Below are 12,248 nucleotides of genomic sequence, written 5' to 3'. Positions count from 1 at the left end.
TGAGCGTCAGACTGCAGCTCAGGTCATGATCTCGCAGTCTGTGAGTTCAAGCCCCGCATCGGGCTCTGTGCTGACAGCTCAGAGCCTGGGGCCTGCTTCGGATTCTGTGTCTCCCTCTCTCTCTGCCCCTCCCCTGCTCACTCATGTGTGTGTGTGTGTGTGTGTGTGTGTGTGTGTGTGTGTGTGTGTATGCAGTGTGCTTCCAAAGGCCTTTTATCTATCAAGGGGAAAAGGAAAATAATCCACCTGCCATCAATTCAGTTGATCATTAACCTTTCCTGGGTCACTAACATCTTTAAAAGTCTAATGAAAATTAGACATTCCAGAAAAACAATCCTATGGCTTTGCATAGCCCCAAGAGGTTCAGCACCATGAAGGCCTTCTGTGGAGCCTTAAAGGCTCAAGGACCCCGGGCTTAGAAGGGCCCGATGAAATAAATTCATCAGTGTGATTTCTGCTGACAATCATTCAAACATAGCCTATATATCCAAAAAGAAGGCAGCAAACCTCTCCTAATCCAAATCCCCAATATATACATGGTATAAACTGGAGATTTTTTTGTTAATTCCAAAAAGTATTGAATATTCTCTCAAGAAGTATATGTTCAGAGGTAGAAAGTGAGTATTGGGGATGCTCCTGGACATCCATTCCCCAATCATGGCCCCTCCAACATCAGAGTAAGCCAACAAGTATGCATAGTCATTTGAGTGGGTGATGTCAGTGCCTTCTGTTTCTAGAATAGGTTTATTCTAAAAGGAGGAATTCATTATGGGGCACAGAGGAAGGAGAGTAAATGGCTAGAAAAATGTATGTGAACAAACTGATATGATTTAATGTTGAGACATGCAGAAATCTGGGTGAAAAAAAAAGATAATTTGAGAATTCTGGCTCATAAGGCAAGTGTCTGTGGTAAGTGGAATAACAACCCCCAAATATGTCCACAGTCTAATCTCTGGTACCAGTGAATGTTACTTTATATGGCAAAATGGACTTTAGAGATGTGATTAAAGTAAGGCCCTGGAGACGGGGAGATTATTCAGGATTATCCATGCAGGGCCCATGCAAGCACAGGGTCCTTACAAGAGAAAGGCAAGAGATCAGTTAGTAGACAGCAATGTATTGAGATGTGAGGATGGAAAATGAGACGTGATTGATGTGGGGCCACGAGCCAAAGAACGCAGGTAGTCTGTAAAAGTTGGAGAAAGCAAAGAAGTACATTTTCCACAAAAGCCTCCAGAAGAACACAGCGCTGCTGACAAACTGATTTTAGACTTCTGACCTCCAGAACTATAAGGGAACAAATGTGTATTGTTGGAAGCCACGAAACTAAACAATTTAGTTCTGTTATAGCAGCAATAGGAAACTAATACATTCTCCATCCTTTTTTTTAGATGGTAAGGAAGCAAAGGGAAGTATGAAACTGCATATGAAAAAAGTATTTTCTGATGAACAACAAATACCTCCATTGACAAGGCTAAGAATAGTTCAGATGTGGCTCTGAGCTAGCAACACATGAGAAAGTTATGTGAAAGACACTGAACTAGGAGTTAGAAAATATGGATTCTCATCCTCGCTCTAAGTGCAGCTATGTGTCATCAGGCAAGCACAAACTCTGGGTCTCAGTGATTGACTTTTAAAATGAAACACAGACTACACGAATTGTAACGTCTCCTTAACAAAGGCCAGAGGACTTTCTCTACTGATTAGTTCTAACCAGCGGCTAAGTTTTCACATTACCTACTTCTTACATGTCTTATCTGAATCCTTTTACCACCCTGTGAGGCTGGCCACACATTTCCTGTTCTCACCTGAAAGAAGTGATGTCATTTGCTCATCATCTTTGGGATCTGGATATAGGTCTGTTTGACTGGAAGCCGCCTTCTTATCCACTGTTTTGTGCTGTCTTTGATGGCCACCAACACAAACCAGGAGCATGGTTATGCTGGAGAACATTGCAGGGCAGTGGAAGACTAAACTGCCTCATATCCAAGCATTTTAAATGCCAGACATTCAAGAATGAACTTTCTGGGATGACTTTTTAAAACAAAAGAAACCTTTCAAGACACAAGGTGGCCTCAGAGGGCAGACACCCAACTGTTCTATAGGGTAAAATGCTATGTCACAAGCCAGTGAAACGTCTTTCCTTCACATTCAAATTCCACACTGGGCCTACACTGCTGCAGCCACTCCAGTCTTCACGGTTCACAGGAGGAGAAGGGAAAGGCTGCTGCCCAAAATAGTTTAATAAGGCCAGCAATGATTCATGGAGTAATAACAGGCCAAGCAGGCAGATGCCTGCAGAACTGGGGCCCAGCTGAGAGGGGGGTTCATGGCTCAAGGTTACAACAGAGAACAAAGAGGACATTCATTACACTTGTTCAAGGAGGGAAAGATCATTAGTACCACCTGCAAAATCCCAAAAAGGAAATCAAATGTGAGGTAATTCACCTTGACAATTTATTAATGCCGTCCTAGAGTTTAATGGCTTTGTTTGTTTGTTTTGAGAGAGAGAGAGAGAGAGAGAGAGAGCATGAGAATGGCAGAGAGAGAAGGAGACACAGAATCCGAAGCAGGCTCCAGGCTCCACGCTTTCAGCACAGAGTCCAACGTGGGGCTTGAACTCACAAACTGCCAGATCATGACCTGAGCTGAAGTCAGATGCTTAACCAACTGAGCCACCCAGGTGCCCCAATGCTGTCCTAGATTCTAAAAGCAATAGACTCATAAAGGTCAAAAGCAACCATGCAAACAAAAGCCTTTAGCATGTCTTCTCTCTCAAAGGCTCTCTGATTTAGTCTCAAAAGTTATCTTATGTTTATGAATAGTTGAAAAGAAACAGAAGATGTAAAGGAGAACAAAACTACTCAGAATATTATAAAGATACCAACAATCATAGGCCAGTCTAAAAACCAAACTTGAATAATGTCCCAATACAGAACACTTAGGTCATTAATGATATTTCTGATTATACTTCTGTTCCCAAAGAAAACTAACAGTTGAGCAAAAGTTTAATCATGCTATGCAAAAAGGAAAAAAAAAAGAAAAAAAAGAAAAAAGAAAAAGGAAGAAAGGAAGGAAGGAAGAAAAGAAAGAAAGAAAATTGGCTTTTCGATAATTAATCTATCTTAAATTCCAGTTGAGGCAAGTATTTGCATATGCTTCCAGTTCTGATCTGAAGTCAATGTTTACATAATTAGCTATTAGACAAGTACACAGATGGGTAATTCACAAAATTAATCACTATCTGCTTTTGCTATCAGAATTTGGTACTTCAGCCAAAGAGAGTCAAACATACCTATGCAAAGATAACATATAAGAGTTACATACAGCACAAATGGAAAGGGTAAAAGAATAAACACTAAAATGCATTGGCATTACAGTGGTTTAATCTAGAAATAGCAGCATGGATAAGACGAGAAAAGCAAAGTTTAAAAGAAGGAAGAGACAGAATGTGATGAAGCGGATGAGAAAAAGCAGGCCATATGTGTAATTGCTCTAAAATGGGACTCTGAGAGAAAGTCAATTTTCTCAGCTGGAGTCAAAAGTAAAGAGTCTGGAAGTGATGGAGGAAAAAGGTCATGTGAGAGCAGTTTTTTACATGTGAAAAGGTAAATCTCACCACTTCAATGAGTTTTTCTGCCTGCCTCCGGTATAAAACACCAACATCCATGACCTCAACACATTTTTATTCAAATGCTAACAGATAACCACAGCATGCTCAACACTGATCTCATGGACAAGTAGAAGTCTTCTTTGTTGGACATGTGAGAAGCAATAATCTTTTCATTATATTCCTCTCCTGTATCTGAGTTGGAAGCTTTAATGACAAATGACTGAGTTCCTGAGATCAAAGACAAAATTGCCCAGTAATAGAAGTAAAATGAAAACAACTGTCAAAAGACAATAACAAGAAAAAAATACCTACAGCAAATATTAGAGTACAAGGTACCTGCTGAGCCAAAATGGAAAACAACCCTCATTTAACAGGTACTTTGCCAAAAAATATATCTTTGTTCCCCCTAAGCACTGAGGAGTAAGAAGTACATTATGTTTTCCAGAAACCTGTGTCCAGGCTGGTCTTCTTAAAATCAGATTAAAAATCAGGATGAACAGAGGTGCCTGGTTGGCTCAGTTGGTACAGTATGCCACTCTTGATCTTGGGGTCATGAGTTCAAGCCTCACGATAGGGTGGGTAGAGCTTACTTTTTAAAAAATCAGGATGAACACCACCAGAAAAACTTAGTATAACTACTCAGATGGTTTTATCCTTTAAAGACTATAAAACTGAGTTTGCCATGCAGCTCACCTTTGAGTGAATCTTCTAGAAAAATTTCACCCTTGAGAAGCAATGTAATGACCTATGTTTTAGACAGGATGCACTTTCATTTATATCTTCTATTCCTTGGTGCAGAGTTCAATATCCCTGGGCTTTGGGCAGATGGAAAAAACAGAAGTTACAATTTTGCTGAAAGGCCTTCTTCCTGAGAGAGTTAATCGTCCCCACCGCACAGGGCTGACTCACTTTATGTAATGCATGATCTTGAAAATTGTAGTCATTGAAAAGTGATTTTTAAGAACATAGTAGTAGCTTTTTCTTTTTTGAGATAAGATCCCTTTCGAAAAATACGTACAAGTTCGCTCATCACAAAGTTATTTGTACGAATAAAACCTCCAGAAAATGAATGGAGAATTGGTTACATAAACTATTGTATATCCATACAGTAACCTGTAAGACACCCATTAAAATAGTAAAACAAGAATGAGGAAGATTTCTTTAACTTAAAAAAAAATTATTATAGGATCACAAGAAGTTGCCAAAACAATGCAGTGTTCAGTGTACCCTTCACCCAGCTCCCATCAATGGGACTAGTTATGTATAACTAGTCAAAATCAGGAAATTAACATTGGTACAACACAATTAGCTAGACTAGAGACTACTTTGATTTCACCAGTTTTTACATGCACTTATTTTGTACGCATGTACACGGTTTTCTATAAAATTTTATCACGTGTATATTCATGTACCCATCACAACTAACCTACAGAATTGTTCCATCACCACAAAGGAACTAAAACAGAGAGCCTTTTGAAGTACAACTAAGTGTTAACATGTCTTAATCTGGGTGATGGTTAACACCATCTGGTGATATGGGTGATGCTTAACATTTATGTGTTTTAGAATGTAAGTTGGCTGAATTTAAAAAGAATGATGATGGGGTGCCTGGGTGGCTCAGTTGGTTAAGCGCCTGACTTCGGCTCAGGTCACGATCTCAACAGTTTGTGGGTTCAAGTCCTGCATCGGGCTCTGTGCTGACAGCTCAGAGCCTGGAGCCTGCTTCAGATTCTATGTCTCCCTCTCTCTCTACCCCTTCCCCTGCTCATGCTTTCTCTGTCACTCTCAAAAATAAACATTAAAAAAAATTTTTTTAAGAATGATGATAAAGCTTTATTGATTGACATGGACAAATATTTCTGATTAGGTTAAAACAAGTTACAAAACAGTCTTTATGAGAGGATCCCGTTTTCGTATAATTATATGTCTCTATGTACCCAGAAAAAGAAATCCCAAAACGCTAAAATTTAATTATCTTCTAAAAATTATATTTTATGTTTCTGAATATTTATTTTGTAATGTATAAGAATTACTTTAATAAAACAGAGGGAAAGACCCCCCCCCAAAATGCATATATTTTCAAGGAGGGAATCTTTTTTTTTTTTTTTTTTTATCACCACCTAATTCATTATTAGGTTTCTCCTGGTTGAAAAGTTAACTTTTATACCTCCAATACAATCCTTTTTATCACTCCTCTAAAATGCAATGTCAGTCAACTTTACAATGAATGGGCCTCAGGCTATCAGTTCTAGTAAAAGATGAACTTGAAAAGGCCTTCCTCCTGAAGCTCAGTGTGTTAGAATATGTCGTGATTTTTCAAAGGAACCTGACACACTAAATACAGACTGTATTTAGGGCTAACTTTTCCTCTCACAATTTACAAATACAAAACAAAACCACTACATTCTTTAGATACAAACTTCAATGATCACAGACCATGGGCTAACTTATACAAAAGGGTTCCACGGACCTCAAAATGCAGAAGACAAATATCCTGCTCTTAACAAGGTCAAAATTGCAATTCAATAAGCCAAGTTCTATACCACCAGCAAGAATAAAGTCATGGGATGGGTGCCTGGGTGGCTCAGTCGATTAAGCCTCCGACTTTGGCTCAGATCATGATCTCGCAGTTCGTGAGTCCCATTCCCCTTCCATTGACTGGCTTAGGCAAGGGCACGTGATACAATTCTGGTCAATGGGAGCCCAGGGCCAGTTTGAAGAGGAAATACATCTACCATGCTATGAATGGCAAGGAGGAAAGACTAAAGAAATGGGATCCTAATGATGCTGTCAAACCATTACAATAAGCTAATCTGAAACTGCCCTACTTCTAGATTTCTTTTATGTAGCCTCTAATTTATGCCTCTTGTGTTTGGGTTTCCTGTAATTTAGGCCAAAATCATTCCAAATGATGGAATAGTCAACAGTATCAAACTTATAGACGGGCAAGATGTCATTGGGAGGCCCTGGGACATGGGATTTAGAATGGAATAACACAGTTCTGTCACTGAGGGGGGAAAGTATCAATGACTCTGGGGGCTGCATATAAAGTTGGGAAAAATGCTCCTTAGTGACCTATTTCTAGATAAAATGAGGGTAAGCTCAAATGCTGAGAACGAGGTGGAAGAAAGTTGCATCTTTTCTTTTTTTAAGTCTATTTATTTTGAGAGAGAGAGAGAGAATGCATGCAAGTGGGGGAGGGACAGAGAGAGAAAGAGAGAGAGAGAGAATCCCAAGCAGGCTCCGTGAGTGCGGAGCCCTACGTGGGGCCTGAGGCAGGGCTCAAACCCAGGAACAGTGACATCATGACCTGAGCTGAAGTGGGCCCCTTAACTGACTGACCCACCCAGGCACCCCAAAAGTTGCATCCTTAAAGAAAATAATAAAGGTTTAGAACAGCTGCTACAGAAAATGGGAAGGGGTGCAACTTTGGACCAGCAAAAAGATTTCCAAGTAATCTCTTAACTTCTGTTAACCTTAAAATCATACACTGGAGTAAGGAAGCCAGCGGCCAGTTATAGAGTGAGTTCAGAGTTAGAAGAGTCTGTGGTTTCAATTCAGAGATGGAAAGAGAAGGGAGTACTTCTATAGAAGGCCAATCGTGAAGAAACTGCTGTTGACAGAGTGACAGTCATCTGCCAGTGACAGATAATCAAAACTATTGACTATGCCGTCCAGGTACACCAGGGAAAAAGTGAAGGAGTGGGGAAAGTAAAGGCCAAACACAGAAAACAGGGTGGGGATCAAGGGAATAAATACACAGACAGTCTGAAGAACAGGTTTAGTGGGAGAACGCAGACAGGAAAGGTAGAGGCTCTGATGGAGGGAAAGGTATCTCAGAAGCGAGAGTCCTAGGCCACTGAGTGGGTTGTCGAGGTGATGTGGAGAGGAAGGTCACTGACACCAAGGAGACGGGGCACAGTGAATGAGGACATCAGATTAGTCCCCAAAACAGTGTAGCCCTGGGGCGCCTGGGTGGCGCAGTCGGTTAAGCGTCCGACTTCAGCCAGGTCACAATCTCGCGGTCCATGAGTTCGAGCCCCGCGTCAGGCTCTGGGCTGATGGCTCAGAGCCTGGAGCCTGTTTCCGATTCTGTGTCTCCCTCTCTCTCTGCCCCTCCCCCGTTCATGCTCTGTCTCTCTCTGTCCCAAAAATAAATAAACCTTGAAAAAAAAAGAAAAAACACAGTGCAGCCCAGGCCAGGAGCCCAAAGGAAATCAGGAGACAGTTACAGAGAGCTGATACCCACCCCAAACAATTCTTCTCATGTTTCTTCTCATTTCTGGACACTTACGAAATCCAAAGATTCTTTTAAGAAGAACTCTTCTAGCCTAGGCAACGGTTTCAGGCAGGTAGCTTTTTACAGATGTATACAAAATGTGACCATGAACCCTAGGTAAATCCTAGAAAATCCAGTCTATTACCAGATAAGTCCTCCTAATTGGGTCTTCCTTCCTACCAATTTAAAATGCCCTTGAGGAATGAAATGAGAAAACTGCATTTAAGACGTTTCTTAAAGTTTCTGCTTCCAGCATTTCCCTTTTTTCTTTTCCCACTGCCACCTGACAGGCTCAGGTACAAATTACTGATCCTTGCCTAGATGACTATAATAAGCACCTGCCTAGCTTGCCAACCGCTGGGCACTCCTCGCTCAAACCGAACCAGTCCTCTTAGAGTAGCTCTGTGATCACATCTCTCCTCCCTGCAAATATCTGCAGTGACTCATCATGGCCCAGGGCGCTGACTTTCAAGGTTGAGCTCTTACAGCCACTACATTCCCTGAGAGGGTTCCACGTGCTCCTACCATGGAAATCAAATGAGGCAATCTTTTCTCAAACTGCAAGAAGAAAAAAAATAATAGATGTAACAGATACTTTTCCTCCATTTTAAGTTTCTCTCTTTTTCACCAACTCCCTCTTGTCCGCATTACCGTCTAATAGAAGAGATACCTAATGTAACGTAATGGATTTAGTTCCTTGAAGCATGAGTACATCATTTCATAGAATTCTTCTGTGTGCAAATCTTTCAAACAAATGATACACAAAATAAAGTCTATCTATGTACAGGTGGTATTTGAGGCCCTCCCCAGTTCTGACCCAACCAACCTCCCTTTCCAATCTTATCTCTCACACTTTAGTCCACTTACCCTAAATGCGAAGCAAGCTGGACCGGCTTCCTAGTTATTTATATCCACGCTGATCTCCCTAAGGACACAAGCTGCGTATTGCTCACACTTCTCTATGTCACATAGAACACAACAGGAAGGAAGAAGCTTTGCTCTGCAGGCCCGCTGCTTATCTGCTTCACATACTTTGGCCACAACCATAAATGAATGTTTAGTCCACCTGACTCAAGTAACCTTACCTTAAAAATCTCAGGAATTTATTTTATGAAACTTTAGAAAGAAAATAATGGATTACCTGAAAAGAACAGAACTTGCAGAGTATGGAATACTCTATGCCAAATTTATTAAATAGTCCGGATAAGTATAGACGTTCTCATATACCACGATAATAATGAGTGCAGAGATCAAAATAAAGAGAAGAGCCGCCCCTCCTGACACAGCATTAAGTTCACTAGAAGCCGTGGGTGACTAAACTCATGACCGCCCAGCTCCTATCCAGACACTTTGCTGCCTTGTTCCCTGGATTTAGATCCTTCACAGGCCTCTACTCTGCCGCATGACAATCCACATATGCCATGCTGCTGGTCATCGGAATAGGAACGTCCTGGTATCAGGTCTCATTTACTCAGCGAGAGAAAATTCAAAGTCCCGAAATGGGAAATTAGGACAAATGCGAAATACAAATGTTTCTGTGCTTCTAGGATCGTGGCCATTCTTCTTCCTGTCGGGTGCAAGTCTTCAGTCCCTTTGCTGAAATCTTTGAGGCCAGAAATATATAGAATTGGTTTTGTTTTTAATTTTAGAAAGGTAATATGGCATGTATGCCATATAAGAACAGCTCCAGCAGGACCTGGAGTGGCATCTCATGGTCCAACACATTAATATTTTTATAGCAAAATGTGTGAACGCTCCTATTAACTGGAACAAAGACCATACATAAATAGCTTCAGGCCAGACTTGGCCATCAAATGAGCTATAAAACAAAACAAAACAAAACAAAACAAAATAAAACAAAATCAAAACCTGTTGCTATCCAGATTCACAATTGTGGGAAGAGACCGAGCTATAACTAACTGTGCAATGCTGAGCTTAAGGAGGTGACCATTGCTATTGTCCCTTCTGCAAAGACACCAGGCTGTTATGGCAATGCCTGCCTGGAAAGGCCATCCTCTGTGGCTCAGAAGAGAACTCAGATTCAGGGACCACAAGAAATTTCCAGGTCAGATGGATGCTCAGAGGGCTCCCCCCCATAACTTACAAATTTCCTCAATTTATTAGTTATTTTAAGCACTATATATCACTAATACGTATCCTGACCGTGGCAGTGCAGGGTTTTAGGATTTAACCGATTTATGCCACTTTCATAATTGCACTAGGCACAGTGCTGTATGGCAATATTCACACCCAAGAATCTGACTCATTCCACAGTGCTCTGGTTCAGATCATAGCAGGTCATGACACAGTGAGCCACGCAAGAATGCTTATGTCACAGAGGCAGCTTTACATATCTGCTTGTTACTCCTACAAGTTCAAGGAACAGAGAGGAAATAATTCAGTCTGTTCATTCATTCAGTCATTTCATTCCAAAACAAAAATCACAAAAAAGGACTCTAGCTTCTCAACTGGCCCCTCTCCACCAAAGATTATTGAGCATGAGGACACGCCCATTTACAACTTTCTAGGACCCAGCTTCCTGGTATTTAGTAATCAGCAAGTTCATCAGCATAAAGTTTAAACAGGAAATAAACAAAAATGAGCCAGAAAAAAATGGGCCCATGCATACCCAGGGATGTAAATAAAAGCGTTTATGTCAATTTGTCTCATTATTTATGTGTGATGTCAGTTTGCATTTCCACAGATTAGGTTTCAGCATAAAGGCACACCTGTATTTGACATAGATTGGAGGAAACATAGCCCAATATTAAAACCAAAACCAAAACCTATATTTCTCTATATTCTCTATATTTCTCTAAAGTCTTCAAAGCTTACAACTGAGAAAGGAGAATCCTTTTTCTCATATCAATAAATAGGAAATGCTCACTCTCTTTCAACAGTCCTATGAATTGCATCAGTTGCTGGGATGGGGCTTGGGATTTGCCAGATACATGGATCCACATTATCTGCTCCTTTTGGAAGACCTATCTGTAGTGACACCTAAAAATGCCATTATTTCCCCCCATCCATATCTCCACCTTCAAAATCACCCCTACAACAAAATACCAAACTCACAATGAGAAATGTAGCACCTCAAATCTCATCTTCATAGCTTCTATATTTGCTTTTCTAGACATTTTAATGACCTAAATAAGAACATACTTTTCTAAGAAGGCCATTAAAGAAGATCAGGGTTAACACCATAAATCTATATCTATGCATATCTCCAAGGAAACCCATCTAATATTAGAGCCATGCTAAGAAACAGATTCAATTTTGAAAGAAACCAGGCAAGTAGAATTTAATAAAATGGAAATGTGACTCTAAGAAGAGCTTTCATGTTCCCTGATGCTGACTGTATCCTCACTATGACACAACTAAATTGGGATGAACTACTGAAAATGTCACTAACCAGAGTCAGTATTGTAAACAGATATGACTTTGGCTGGTCCATTCTGAATCTTCCTTGACACTCATCATTGTACTCTGGGGTAATCCATGTCTGATGCTTACCTTGTGTTTCAGGTTAAGCACAAACTAGAAGAGGCAATAACAGTCAAATTAAGAATCCTTTACTCAACCAGTCTTCCCCACACGAATACAAAACTATAAGTAGTCAATAATTTCCTTGATAATGCAAAAAAAAAAAAAAATGAAGAAATTAAAGTTTGTCAATCTGAAGTCAAGAATAATTCAAGAAAATAATTTTGGGGCGCCTGGGTGGCTCAGTCGGTTGGGCGGCTGACTTCGGCTCAGGTCATGATCTCGCAGTCCGTGAGTTCGAGCCCCGCGGCAGGCTATGTGCTGACAGCCCAGAGCCTGGAACCTGTTTCGGATTCTGTGTCTCCCTCTCTCTCTGACCTTCCCCCATTCATGCTCTGTCTCTCTCTGTCTCAAAAATGAATAAACGTTATAAATAAATAAATAAATAAATAAATAAATAAATAAATAAAAATAATTTTATTAGTGAGAAACCAAAGATTAAAAAGCTATTTGACTTGGAGGGATAATGGGGTGATCACATTCTTTATATTCTAAAATACCACTTTCTGGTTACAAATGTGGCTGTAACATCTTACTTACACTTTTGATGAAACTTTGAGCAAGAGCTTTTATTTTCTTATTTGCATTAAACTTACCTGACTCAGTTACTTAGATTACAATGGTGATGCTAAGAAGAAGAAATTTCATGTGTTAAAAATGTCTTTAAGAATCAAAAATCTCAAGGCACCTGGTTGGCTCAGTCGGTTGAGCATCTGAGTCTTGATTTTGGCTCAGGTCATGATCTCAGGGTTCATGAGATTGGGATTCTCTCTCTCCTTCTCTCTCTGCCCCTCTCCCACTTGCACACAGGCA

General features: G+C 40.4%; 1 protein-coding gene across 6 annotated transcripts in view; it reads right to left on the bottom strand.

Moving 5' to 3' along the window:
• Nucleotides 1-12,248, bottom strand: part of OSBPL3 (oxysterol binding protein like 3) — a 181,322-nt gene that overhangs the window by 128,937 nt on the left and 40,137 nt on the right. Inside the window, exon 2 of one of the 6 annotated variants that reach the window (XM_040472413.1) lies at nucleotides 4,307-4,428. The exons of the other annotated variants lie outside the window; for them this stretch is intronic. The gene's annotated coding sequence lies outside the window, so the exon portion shown is untranslated. The remainder of the gene's footprint in view (nucleotides 1-4,306; nucleotides 4,429-12,248) is intronic. 6 annotated transcript variants of the gene reach the window in all.

The sequence above is a fragment of the Herpailurus yagouaroundi genome, unplaced genomic scaffold (genome assembly GCF_014898765.1).
Source record: "Herpailurus yagouaroundi ecotype Mexico unplaced genomic scaffold, PumYag 100, whole genome shotgun sequence".
NCBI classification, from domain to species: domain Eukaryota; kingdom Metazoa; phylum Chordata; class Mammalia; order Carnivora; family Felidae; genus Herpailurus; species Herpailurus yagouaroundi.
Note: the sequence above shows the minus strand (reverse complement) of the source record. Positions and strands in the feature narration are given on the sequence as shown.